General features: G+C 31.7%; 1 pseudogene; it reads left to right on the top strand.

The window, feature by feature from the left end:
* The first annotated feature begins 2,736 nt into the window (after nt 1-2,736).
* Nucleotides 2,737-3,538, top strand: LOC149577494 (UDP-glucosyl transferase 79T1-like; annotated as a pseudogene).
* Nucleotides 3,539-11,027: the final 7,489 nt, after the last annotated feature.

Raw genomic sequence — 11,027 nt, 5'->3', positions numbered from 1 at the left:
AGGTAGGTCTAGCCCATAACTAGTAAAGAAAAACACTATAGAGAATGCAGAGGTGCTAGATACACAACTATTAAAATAACATAAGTTGAGCTTAGTCCACACAACTTCACAAGGCTACAAGAAGGTTAACAAGGACTCCACTTACTATTAAGATCAAAAAAATAGTTAAAGTAATACCTACAAGAGATACAAGGTAGAAGGAAAAGGAACATGGCCCTACCTCTAAGAAAGCTTGGGTCAAACAACTAATGAAGTCTCATAAAGGTAAGAAATTGGAAACAATAGAGGATCAAATTTAAATTGCAGAAAAAGAAACACCAAAGGCTACATAAAATAGTATTAAATAAGAAAGGAATAAATGGGAGCCAATTTAAAGGAGATGACATCAATAATTGAAAATAAAGGGAAGTTAGACCACATTGAGAAGTAAAATATTAGGTATGTTGAGAATTATCAAGATATAATAAAAAATTTAGTTGTTAAGTATTTATTAAAATTCAAAAGAATTCTTCTAAAGATACAAGGGAGCATTCCAAACACTGTCTATGAAGCTTAATGTGAGGAGAAAAGTTACATTAGAAGAAAATCAAAGAATTAGAAAAAAAGCACTATGCAAGCTCTGCACCTTGATCACAATAGATGAGTTGAAGAATATATTGGACAAAGAAGGACCAAAAAAGTGGATAAAGATAAGGTTAGTCAAAATAATGACTAGCCTCTATGAGGAAGTTGCTAAGTAAATTGAAAAGGCTATTGCAGAAGTCTTAAATAAACTTGATCGTATGAGGTTAGATCATGTTAGTGAATAATCTCACAGACTAGTTAGAATTTCAACTAGAGAATAATTGGTTCTACGAAAAGAGGAAGCTAAAGATATTAACTTGTTCAGTAGCATAGTTAGACAACAATATTTTTTTGTAATAGGTATTCGAAGTTACTCTTAACACTAGTCTTGAGGAAGAACATGATCAAGACACATTCATGGATAGATATCACATTTGCACAAGGAGATATCACAGGGTCAATAGAGGTAAAACAAAAGGTTAGACAAGGTTATTGATTCTACACTAGCAATGCCTACTTTTTCATTTTAATTCTATTGGCAAACAATATTAGTCATGACACTTAAATCATAGACAGATAAGATCTAGATAATCAATATCTATACTATCTTATATGTACCTATACATACTCCTAAAAAACTAAATATTTCTCAATCAAATATTTATTAATGCACCTTCCACATTCATTTCAAAATTCATATTTATACTACCTTTATCTCCTTAGCATACCTATTGCACACTAAGGTGTGATTTCTAGTTATGCCGAAGGCATTTACCATATGAAAGTGAGAATCTATTTTTTCAATCCAACGATTAACAATCTTAGAGAGAGAAAGATGACCATGTAAGCAATCATACGCATCAAATTTTCACCACTTTATACGTTAGTTGATCGTTTCTCATTGTTACTTTTTATACATGCTACCCGTCCCATAAAAAATGGGAGAAATGAATGGTTACATTAAATAGAGATCCATGCCATTTCAATATCTTAAATATTGGTCAAAATTCTAACATCTAACATTTCTACGCACTCAATTCATGATGATGAAATAGTCAATTTCTCTATGATTTTACATTCAACATAACATGTAGAATTCCTTGGTTCATTCAACTACATTCATTAATTTTCATTTTCTTGCAGATCTGTGTTATTTAGCAGTTTGAAATGACACATGAAACTCACTTTTTTTTTTGATAGAGTTCATCCACAAACAAGTTTTAGGTACTCGATACGGGTCCACGCGTGCCTGAAACTTCTTTGGCTAAGAGCCAAGGACTAAGGAGCATCCATGCTGCCAAATTTGCATTGGGCACGATCCTGACCTCATCCCTTATGATGTCTTTGAGCCTTGCGCTCAGCAAGACTTGATCCCTGGTGGGCTCTTTGTGAGCCATTAAACTTCACCAGTAGACCAAAGACCCATTGACGAAACTCACAATTTGGAGAAACTAGAGGGATAGTTTTACTAATTGTATATAGAGCGTCGACATAACTTATATGGAATGATATTGGTTCTAATTAAAGTCTTTCATCCTTATACATAAGGCTCCATTAACGTTTTAAATAATTGGAATGATATTGGTTCTAATTAAAGTCTTTCATCCTTATACATAAGGCTCCATTAACGTTTTAGATAATTGAAAACATAATTAAATTTTGCACAATGAAAGGATTGACCAACGAGTTTGCTGGCAGAAAACTATAACTAGAACTTTCTCAAAAAATAAAATACCAATTTGTATCCTTTTATAAATCTTACGCTCCTTTAACAGGGTTTTTCTTATATGTACTTTGGCTTGAGAATCAATTCTATAAAAATCTTAGCGCCCTTGTCATGTCTTTAGTGGAATATTTCCCAGAAAAAAAAAAGTTGAAGGAAAATCGAAATAATAAAGAATCTTCGCTCATGGAACGAGAGGATAAACTACTTTCTAATATCTCCTTTCGAAAAAATCATTTGAAATTAGCGATGGATAAGAGAAGGCAAGCAGAATTTAAAAAGTTGCGACTTCAAATATACGTCCTCTCCTCAACTACTAGTCCACGTTGATCCCTGAAGCTGTGATCATTGGTTCATCTAAATCGTAAACTATTAGTGGTCGAGAATTACATTTTATTATAAAGATAACTGATGGATCGCTTAAAAATCAGTTCTTGTAGTAGATCCTGTCAAGTATGACGATGGAAGGAGAAGGGAAGAGGCAGATTCATGTGCTCATGTTTCCATGGCTCGCACAGGGCCACATCGTGCCCTTTATCGAGCTTTCCAAACGGCTTGCCAATCATGGGCTCAAAGTAACGTTTCTTTCCACTCCACGTAATATTGCAAAAAACGGGCCAAAGTTGTTAGACAAGGGTGGAAATATAAATCTAGCGGATCTGCCATTGCCGTCAGTTGATGGACTTCCGGCGGGAGCAGAAAGCACATCCGACGTCCCCAACGAAATGGAAGGACTGCTAAAGACGGCGCTGGACGGTCTGCAGCAGCCATTTGACGAGCTTTTACGGCGGCTCTCACCGGATTTTGTCGTCCACTTCCGCAGTACTGGGCTTCAACTGTCGCCGGTAAGCTTGGTATTCCCCGCAGCTGCAGATTCTTTCTCATCCGTCCGTTGGAGTATTTCTGAGCCACTCCGGGTGGAGTTCGGTTGTGGAGGCGGTGATGTTAGGAGTGAAACTCGTGCTGCTTCCGATGAATGCTGACCAGGGTCTTAACGTGGGGTTGTTGGGAGGGGAGTTAAAGGTGGGGTTGGAAGTGGAGAGAGAAGAGGATGGGAGTTTTACGGAGGATCAGATTCGGACGGCTGTGATTAAGGCTGCCAAGGAAGATTGTGAAGAGGGAAGGATTGTGAAATCGAGAATAGCTGAAATGAGAGAGGCCGTCCATGGTGATAGTGGATGGGATGAAATATGCATTAACCAGTTTGTCAAACGTCTGGAGTTCTTTGCAGGAAGAAATCAGCTCGTTTAATGACAGTCCCATCTATATATATATAGAGCATCATGCACATTTGTTAATGTTGCATTTGCAGTCAAGAATATTCTTATATATCAATTAGCACATATTTACGCATGCATGTTTAAGTACACATAATTGACATTTAATTGAACTTAATTTAACATAATGATAATTTAGTCTAACAATAGTATACCTCCAATTTACGTTTTTCTATTTTTGTAACTATTGCGAAATCAAACTGCTTATATTTGATCATGACAACTTCTTTATTCACAATCAATTTTCAAATCTAGCTTTTAAAAACACATTTCATTAGACATTATTTTTCATCATATCTTCTATAATGTGCTATTGTTGCTCACAATGTAGAGTTTCCTTGGTGGATTGCTCCTCAGGTCCTCCTTTTCATTAGTGGTAAAAATTTGTTCTACTTTTATGAATAATTGTTACAACATGCTATTATTGAACATATATATAATTGTTGCATTATGCACATTTGCTATCATTCCATTTCATGTAATCAAGAATATTCTCATATATATAGTTGATCACATATTTAATCATGCATGTTTAACTTAAGCACATATAATTAACTCTTTATGTCTAGTGGTAGTGTACTGTGTTTAGAACTACTGCGAAATCAAACCGTTTACATTTGATCATACGACTTGTTTAGTCACAAATTACATCAATTTTCAAATACAACTTTCGAAAACTCATTTCCATAGAACAACTATAAATAATCCTGAACGTGAGCATAATATTTCATAATATCTTCTATAAACAATAAACAACATATAACGAACACAAAGATTACCACGAGATATCGTTGTTTATCTTATGTTAGTTTTTTTAATTCTTAGAAAGCAAGTGGCACAAAGGCAGGTCCAAATATAGAAGGCATACAGAGAGACGCTTGTAAAATGGGATAATAAGTGCCGACATTAAGCAGTGACCGCGCCTTAAAGAATGGAGATATCATACCCGCTGGTCATCCATACGACCCTCACCTTATCGTCTTTAAGCGATAATTGCATTTCCATTGTTTTAATCTTTTCGCTTGCCATTTTCAATTCTGATTAACGTGGCCACGTGCTTCTTCCATTGTTATTTTGTAAATGCATTTAAAGTCCTTGGTCTAAACGATATGGAAAGGTTGCCATGAAAAAGCCGAATCATAATAATTATTCAATTATGTTAATAAATACTTAGAATGGGACACACAACCATCAATTGTATACATTATTTATTCAATCTAGAATGGAGACGCCGTACTATCATGTCTATGCATTATTTATTCCATGTATATCGATACGTGCTGTCAAAAGAAAAACGCAAATATCATGAAAGTTTTCTTTTTATGCATAAAAAGTTGACAAGGTAGACCTTATCACTTCGCTTTGGTTATAGAGTGGAATTGGAAAAATAGGCATCATTAAACATAGGCAATTAATTTTAATCTAAAACATATTATTTGACTCTATCCTAAGTATTGACAACCATGTGTTAAGGTCATTTCTTAGTTGCCTTGGATAAGTTTAATCCCACCTCACCATTTGTATCGAAATCATATGATCATAATAAAGCCAAAGAGTAACATAGAGAGAGACACGAAGAGATCTTTAATCTATAAAAAGATAATTGAGAGATTTCCATTTCTTTAAAAATAATATTTGAATTTAACATAAATTATAATTAATATATGTTTGGCTAATTTTTTTGATAATGATATTTGAATTCTAATATAATTTAAGAGCAATTTTGGTTCTTTTTAATTTAACATATATCTAAATATAAACTTAAATATCTCTCTCTCTCTCTCTATATATATAGAGAGAGAGAGGGGGGAAAAAGGAGAGGGGGGATTTAATTTGTATTACGATAAGAATTACTTGTTATTCCACATAATATAATTACTAGTGAAATAATATATATGTGATGAATATGATAAGGCAAGAAAATTTAAAAAAATTTGACTTCAAATTCAGAGTTTTTGATGTTCCTCTCCTCATTAAACAATCTACATTCATTGATGACCAAGCTATAAATATTGGCTCCTTAGAGTTGTAAACTTTTAGTGATAGACAAATCATATTTCATTAGCTGGAAAATCTTAAAGGCTCATTTTAACTGTGGTAGATGGTAGTGCCCTTAAAATTCAATCCTTGTTGTCGATGCAAAACAATGGAATAAGAAGACAAGAAGCATATTCATGCGCTTATGTTTCCATGGCTTATACAAGGCCATATCATTTGTTTGATTGATCTTTACAAAAGGCTTTCCAATCGTGGAATCAAAGTGACCTTTCTTTCGAGTGGAGCTACTCTTGGCAATATTTGATGGCCTGTGAGTAAGAAAATAAAATACATTCAACATCCCCAATAAAATGGAAGGCATATTAAAAGTTGTGTTCAGTGGCCTAGAAAAGCCATTTGAAGATCTCTTATGATGACTCTCACCTGGTTATGTTGTTCACAAATTTTCACAATATTGGGCTCTCCCTTGAAGTGTGGTTGGACCATTGCACCAAAAGATCAACCTTTCAATGCCTTATACTATAATTGAAAATTAAGTTATGATTACACAGTTATGGTTACATAGCTTAATTTCAGATTTGATAGACACCAATCTATACATGCTTGCCTATAGGTGATAATCCAGATATAATAAATATGAATTTATCCAATAATGAAAAACTAAATATAAGGTCTCAATATAATCGCATTATAGTCTCAATTTGAAGAGATGTATATCATTTATTGATTTCGATGATAATTATCTTGGTATCAATTCATATATAGGGCAAGGGCACCAAGTTATGTTGCCACAAGGAGGTATAAGTGGCCACTTTTTTTTTTGCTTGAAATGAACAATTTCTAAACTTCAACAAGAAGTTGAAGATAGTTACACTCAAAATTTTAAGATATGACAAAAAAAGTAGTAGTCCTTTGAATCTAGTTTCTAAACTCTTTATATTTTTTAAAAATGGTTTCATTTTAGGTCTTCAAAAAAGGGGCCCACAGAAAGTGGTACTATCTTTTTAGAAGAAAACATAACATAGTGCAAAGTGTGGACCCCCTAAAGTTTTAAATTTTTTTTTGAAATTATTTAATTGCTCTGGTCAATAGTTACCTAACATCATGTAGTTTATCCTAGATTTTCTGGGCAATTTTATAATGTGTCATGAATTTTGTAATTGGACACATCTCAAAAATGTGAAATATGTGTGTGCTCCCCCTAGAAATGATTGAAAACTAATCTAAAATCAAAACTTCTTTTTTTCAAAGTGTATAGAATGGAGTCTAGTTTCTAATAAACTAAGTTGTTGTGAAATTCAATGAATGAGCTAAAATCTACACCCTAATTAGTACATGTTGGTTTTTGAGAGAAAATGGATATACATTCAAAAGAAATTATAGTTGAAAGGCTTGAAATAGTTCGGATTTGAAATAAATTATATGGTTATATAGCTATCACAGAGATCTACAATATCATTTAACCATTTTTTATTGATGCTGAATGATGAGGAAACTTGAAGGAGAGCACACAAGAAAAATCAATCATCTTTTGTATGCTTGCTACAAAATACGTCTCAGAGCAATTTAGAGACTCTAAACCTTTGGGTTGGATCCCCAAGGAAAATCTAAGCCCTAGGCTTGGTAGAATCCAAAGCTTTAAATAATGCGTGCACGCTATAGCACGCACACGATATTCAAAGCATTTTTAAATTTAGGCTTACATAGAATGTATGCACTATAGTGTGCACACACTTTGTAAATCTAAATTTCAATAGAGAGGGAAGGAGAGAGGGATAGAGGGTAGAGAGTGAGAGAGAGTAGAAATGGGAGGGGAGAGAGAGAGTAGGGGATGGGAGAAGGTGGGATAGGGAGAGATGAGGAGGGAGAGGGGGAGGGAGGGAGGGAGGGAGGGAGAGGGTAGGGGAGGGGAGAGGGTAGAATAGAGAGAGATAGAGGAAGGGGGAGAGAGAGAATGGGAGAGGCTAGGATAGGGGGGAGAGAGAGAGAGAGTAGGGGGCAAGAGAGAGGGATTGGGGGATGGGGATGAGAGGGTGGGATAGTGAGAGATAGAGGGAGAAATGGAGAGAGAGAGAGAGAGAGAGAGAGAGAGAGAGAGAGAGAGAGAGAGAGAGAGAGAGAGAGAGTATGGGATGGGAGAGGAGGGAGAGAGAGGGTGGCATAGTGAGAGAGAGAAAGAGAGAGTGTAGGGGATGGGAGAGGGTGGGATAGGGGGAGAGAGAGAGTAGGGGATGGGAGAGGGTGAGATAGGGGAGAGAGAGTAGGGGATGGGGGTGGGGGTGCACAGAGAGGGAGAGAGAGAGAGAGAGAGAGAGAGAGAGAGAGAGAGAGAGAGAGAGAGAGAGAGAGAGAGATTTCACATAGTGCATATGCACTATATGAAAATAATAATAAAATAGTAATAACAAAAGTTTGGGTCCCTGTTGACCCATATTCTCTTTTTTGTTTGTTGTCTATTCTACTATTTCAACATAAAACATGGGTTTCATGATATTGGAAGCTAGCAAACACCAAACTCAATCATTGGATACACTATTTGAAGACTTCTTGAACATTCTTTCATGCTATTGGAAGCTAGAAAACACCAAATTCAATAATTGGATACACTATTTGAAGGCTTTTCAAACATTCTTTCTATAAAAAAGGTTAGTGTAGTCATTTTAAAATATTCTTTCTATCCCTATATATTGTTATTATTTAAATTAGCAAAAATAAACTCTGAATTAGTAAGTTACCACTTTTTAGTATTTCTTTCCTTAAAAAATATATAAATCTTTATTTGAAAACCTACATTTAATTTCAAGCAGGCTTGTGAGCATTTCCACATCTATGTAGGTAAATTGAAGAAATGGAAAACAATCTACAACTTTTAGTTGAACATGTCAAAGGTTTATTATTGTTCTCTTTATCAAGAGCTTGCGTACATGGAAGCCAAAGATCAAATTAGTAAAGGAGATCATTTCCTACAGATCACTTTTGAAGTGGATTCAAGTGTAACAATATTTCTTATAAATATCTGGAGACTATGAAAGCACTAATGATCAGTGACTAGATTGTAGTTTTAGATTCCATGACGTCATTCTTAATATTGTGAAGCTATAATAATCATCTTGTATTAGGGGTTTTGGTGTAAATTATGTAGATTTATGGATTTCAACTTAGTTTCTTAATTTTTTTCTCTGTCTTCCTTGTCTTCACTATTTTGATTTTTCTCTATTATAAACCTCCTGTGACCTGTGTTTCTTTATTTATGTCATTAATATTTTCACATCATTTTATTGCAATATAATGTGCAGCTATATAGATTTAAATGCTAATCAATGTTGACTTTATTTTGCACTTTTTATTGTATTCTTGTAATTTAAGCTTCTTCTTAGTTTGTGATAGTGAAATGTTTTAAAATTCAATGAAAATTACCAAAAGATATGTATCTTCTCAAATTTCACTAGTCTAGTTCATGGAATTTGAAGGCTTCAAATTTCAAATTTAGACATGATGGTTGTTTTTTGAGATTTGGAATTTAAATTGTAGGAATTCAAAACTTGGATGTTTTGTAATTAATTGATCAAAATCGTCACTTTCAAAATAACAAGTCTATTTTGAGGTTAGGAGAAAGTTATATTGTGATTGGTAGAAACACTTATCATATCTTATTTCTTTTGGACTTTCAGTAGTGGTGATTGTTAAAGTTATCCTCACTCTTGGCAACTGTATCCATAATATACATCCATTCTTCAACCTTTTCTGCATTTCTTTTTGATCGGTAAAAGGCTGAAGCCATTTGATTTTATATATATTACAAAAAGAGTTACATTGTATTTACTCCATTCAAATGGGCATTGGTAGGAACAACCTTTTATACATTATTGTTAAATCAAAATATTTTATAGGTTTTCATCTCTAAAGTTAATCTCCTATATATTGTGCAAAACTTAATTCTAATATTTTTTCTCAAAATATTAATATAAGTAAACTTCATTAATACAATATATACTTCATTCTATCAATACATTTATTGATCTAAAATATATAATATGCACATCAATAAATTCTCAACATATATATTAATATGACATATTTATATATTGACTATGGTTTAACAAACCTTTATTAAGAGTTTGATCTCTATCGAAAATTAATAAGAAAATAATTATTATAATGAAGAGTTTCTTAAATATTATTTTACTATTTTATTATTTTAAGTTTAGTTACATTTATATATAAATATATTTTTATTAATGATATTAAATTTTTAATTAAGTCAATAGAGTTTGCGCCAGTAAAATATTACATTTGTCTTATTGTGTATTTTTTTAATTACTTTTCATTGCTATGTTTCTAATTCTCACACCTAGCATTCTTATTTCTAATTTAGTCAGCAATTTCTATTTTCTACCTTCTAATTTGATGGCTTTTGTTTGGACATTATTCATAAAAATAAACTAGTAGTTGCATGCTTTTGTGCATGCAATGATGAGCTGATAGAGATGATATAATTTATGTTATATGAATAAAATGATCATTAAGAATTTTCCTAATTTATATATACTATAGGAGAAAAAAACTATAAAGAAAAGGAACTCAAACACTTCAAAAATCATTTCGAGACAATCTTACTTCACATTTCATTGAAACTCAAATTTTCTAATTTATTCTAATTTTATTAAAAAAATTAATTATAAATTATTTAATTAAATTTTTATTTTTATTTTTTAATTTTTATTTTAAAATAAGCTTTATTTTTGGTATCTCACTTTTGACTAATGTCTAATAAATCTATTAATTAATCATGAAATAATGTTTTATTATAAATTTTGATATAAAATCTTTTTTCATTATTATTGTTTAATTATTATTCTATATAATATTAAATTTTACTTCTTTGTATTTAATCATTGACTTTGTTCAAATACATTATTTTTAAGAAATTCTTAAAAACTACAATTTTTGTTTTTAATTGTGAAAAATATCAATTCTAAAACTTAAAAAAAGGTTACTATTTTTTTAATATAATATTCAAATTATTATTTATTTCTAAATATTTATGTTTTACCAAAGAAATATATATATATATATATATATATATATATATATATATATATATATATATATATATATATATATATATATATATATATATATATATATATATATAAAATTGGAAGTTATTGATGAGAAGGTGAAAAAATCACTCTTATGCTCAAATTGCTTTCATTCCAATCATAAAAAATCTAAAAAATCTAAGTGTACACATTTCAACCATGAATTGACAAGTCTGTAATTTTTCGATGAGTATTTTAGTCTAAAATTTATAATATTGTAGTTAACTTAATTTACAGAAGTGATAACAATTTCTTTAATAAAAATTATAATTATAATTATAATTATCATATTATTTTTGATTTGAACACTAAAATATTATTATGTATCTTGTAAATATGTATACTTTATTAAAATTTATAATT

This window comes from Cupressus sempervirens, chromosome 1 (genome assembly GCF_028749045.1).
Source record: "Cupressus sempervirens isolate cs-2001-9-10 chromosome 1, ASM2874904v1, whole genome shotgun sequence".
Taxonomy (NCBI): domain Eukaryota; kingdom Viridiplantae; phylum Streptophyta; class Pinopsida; order Cupressales; family Cupressaceae; genus Cupressus; species Cupressus sempervirens.
This window is presented reverse-complemented; position numbering and strand designations above follow the sequence as displayed.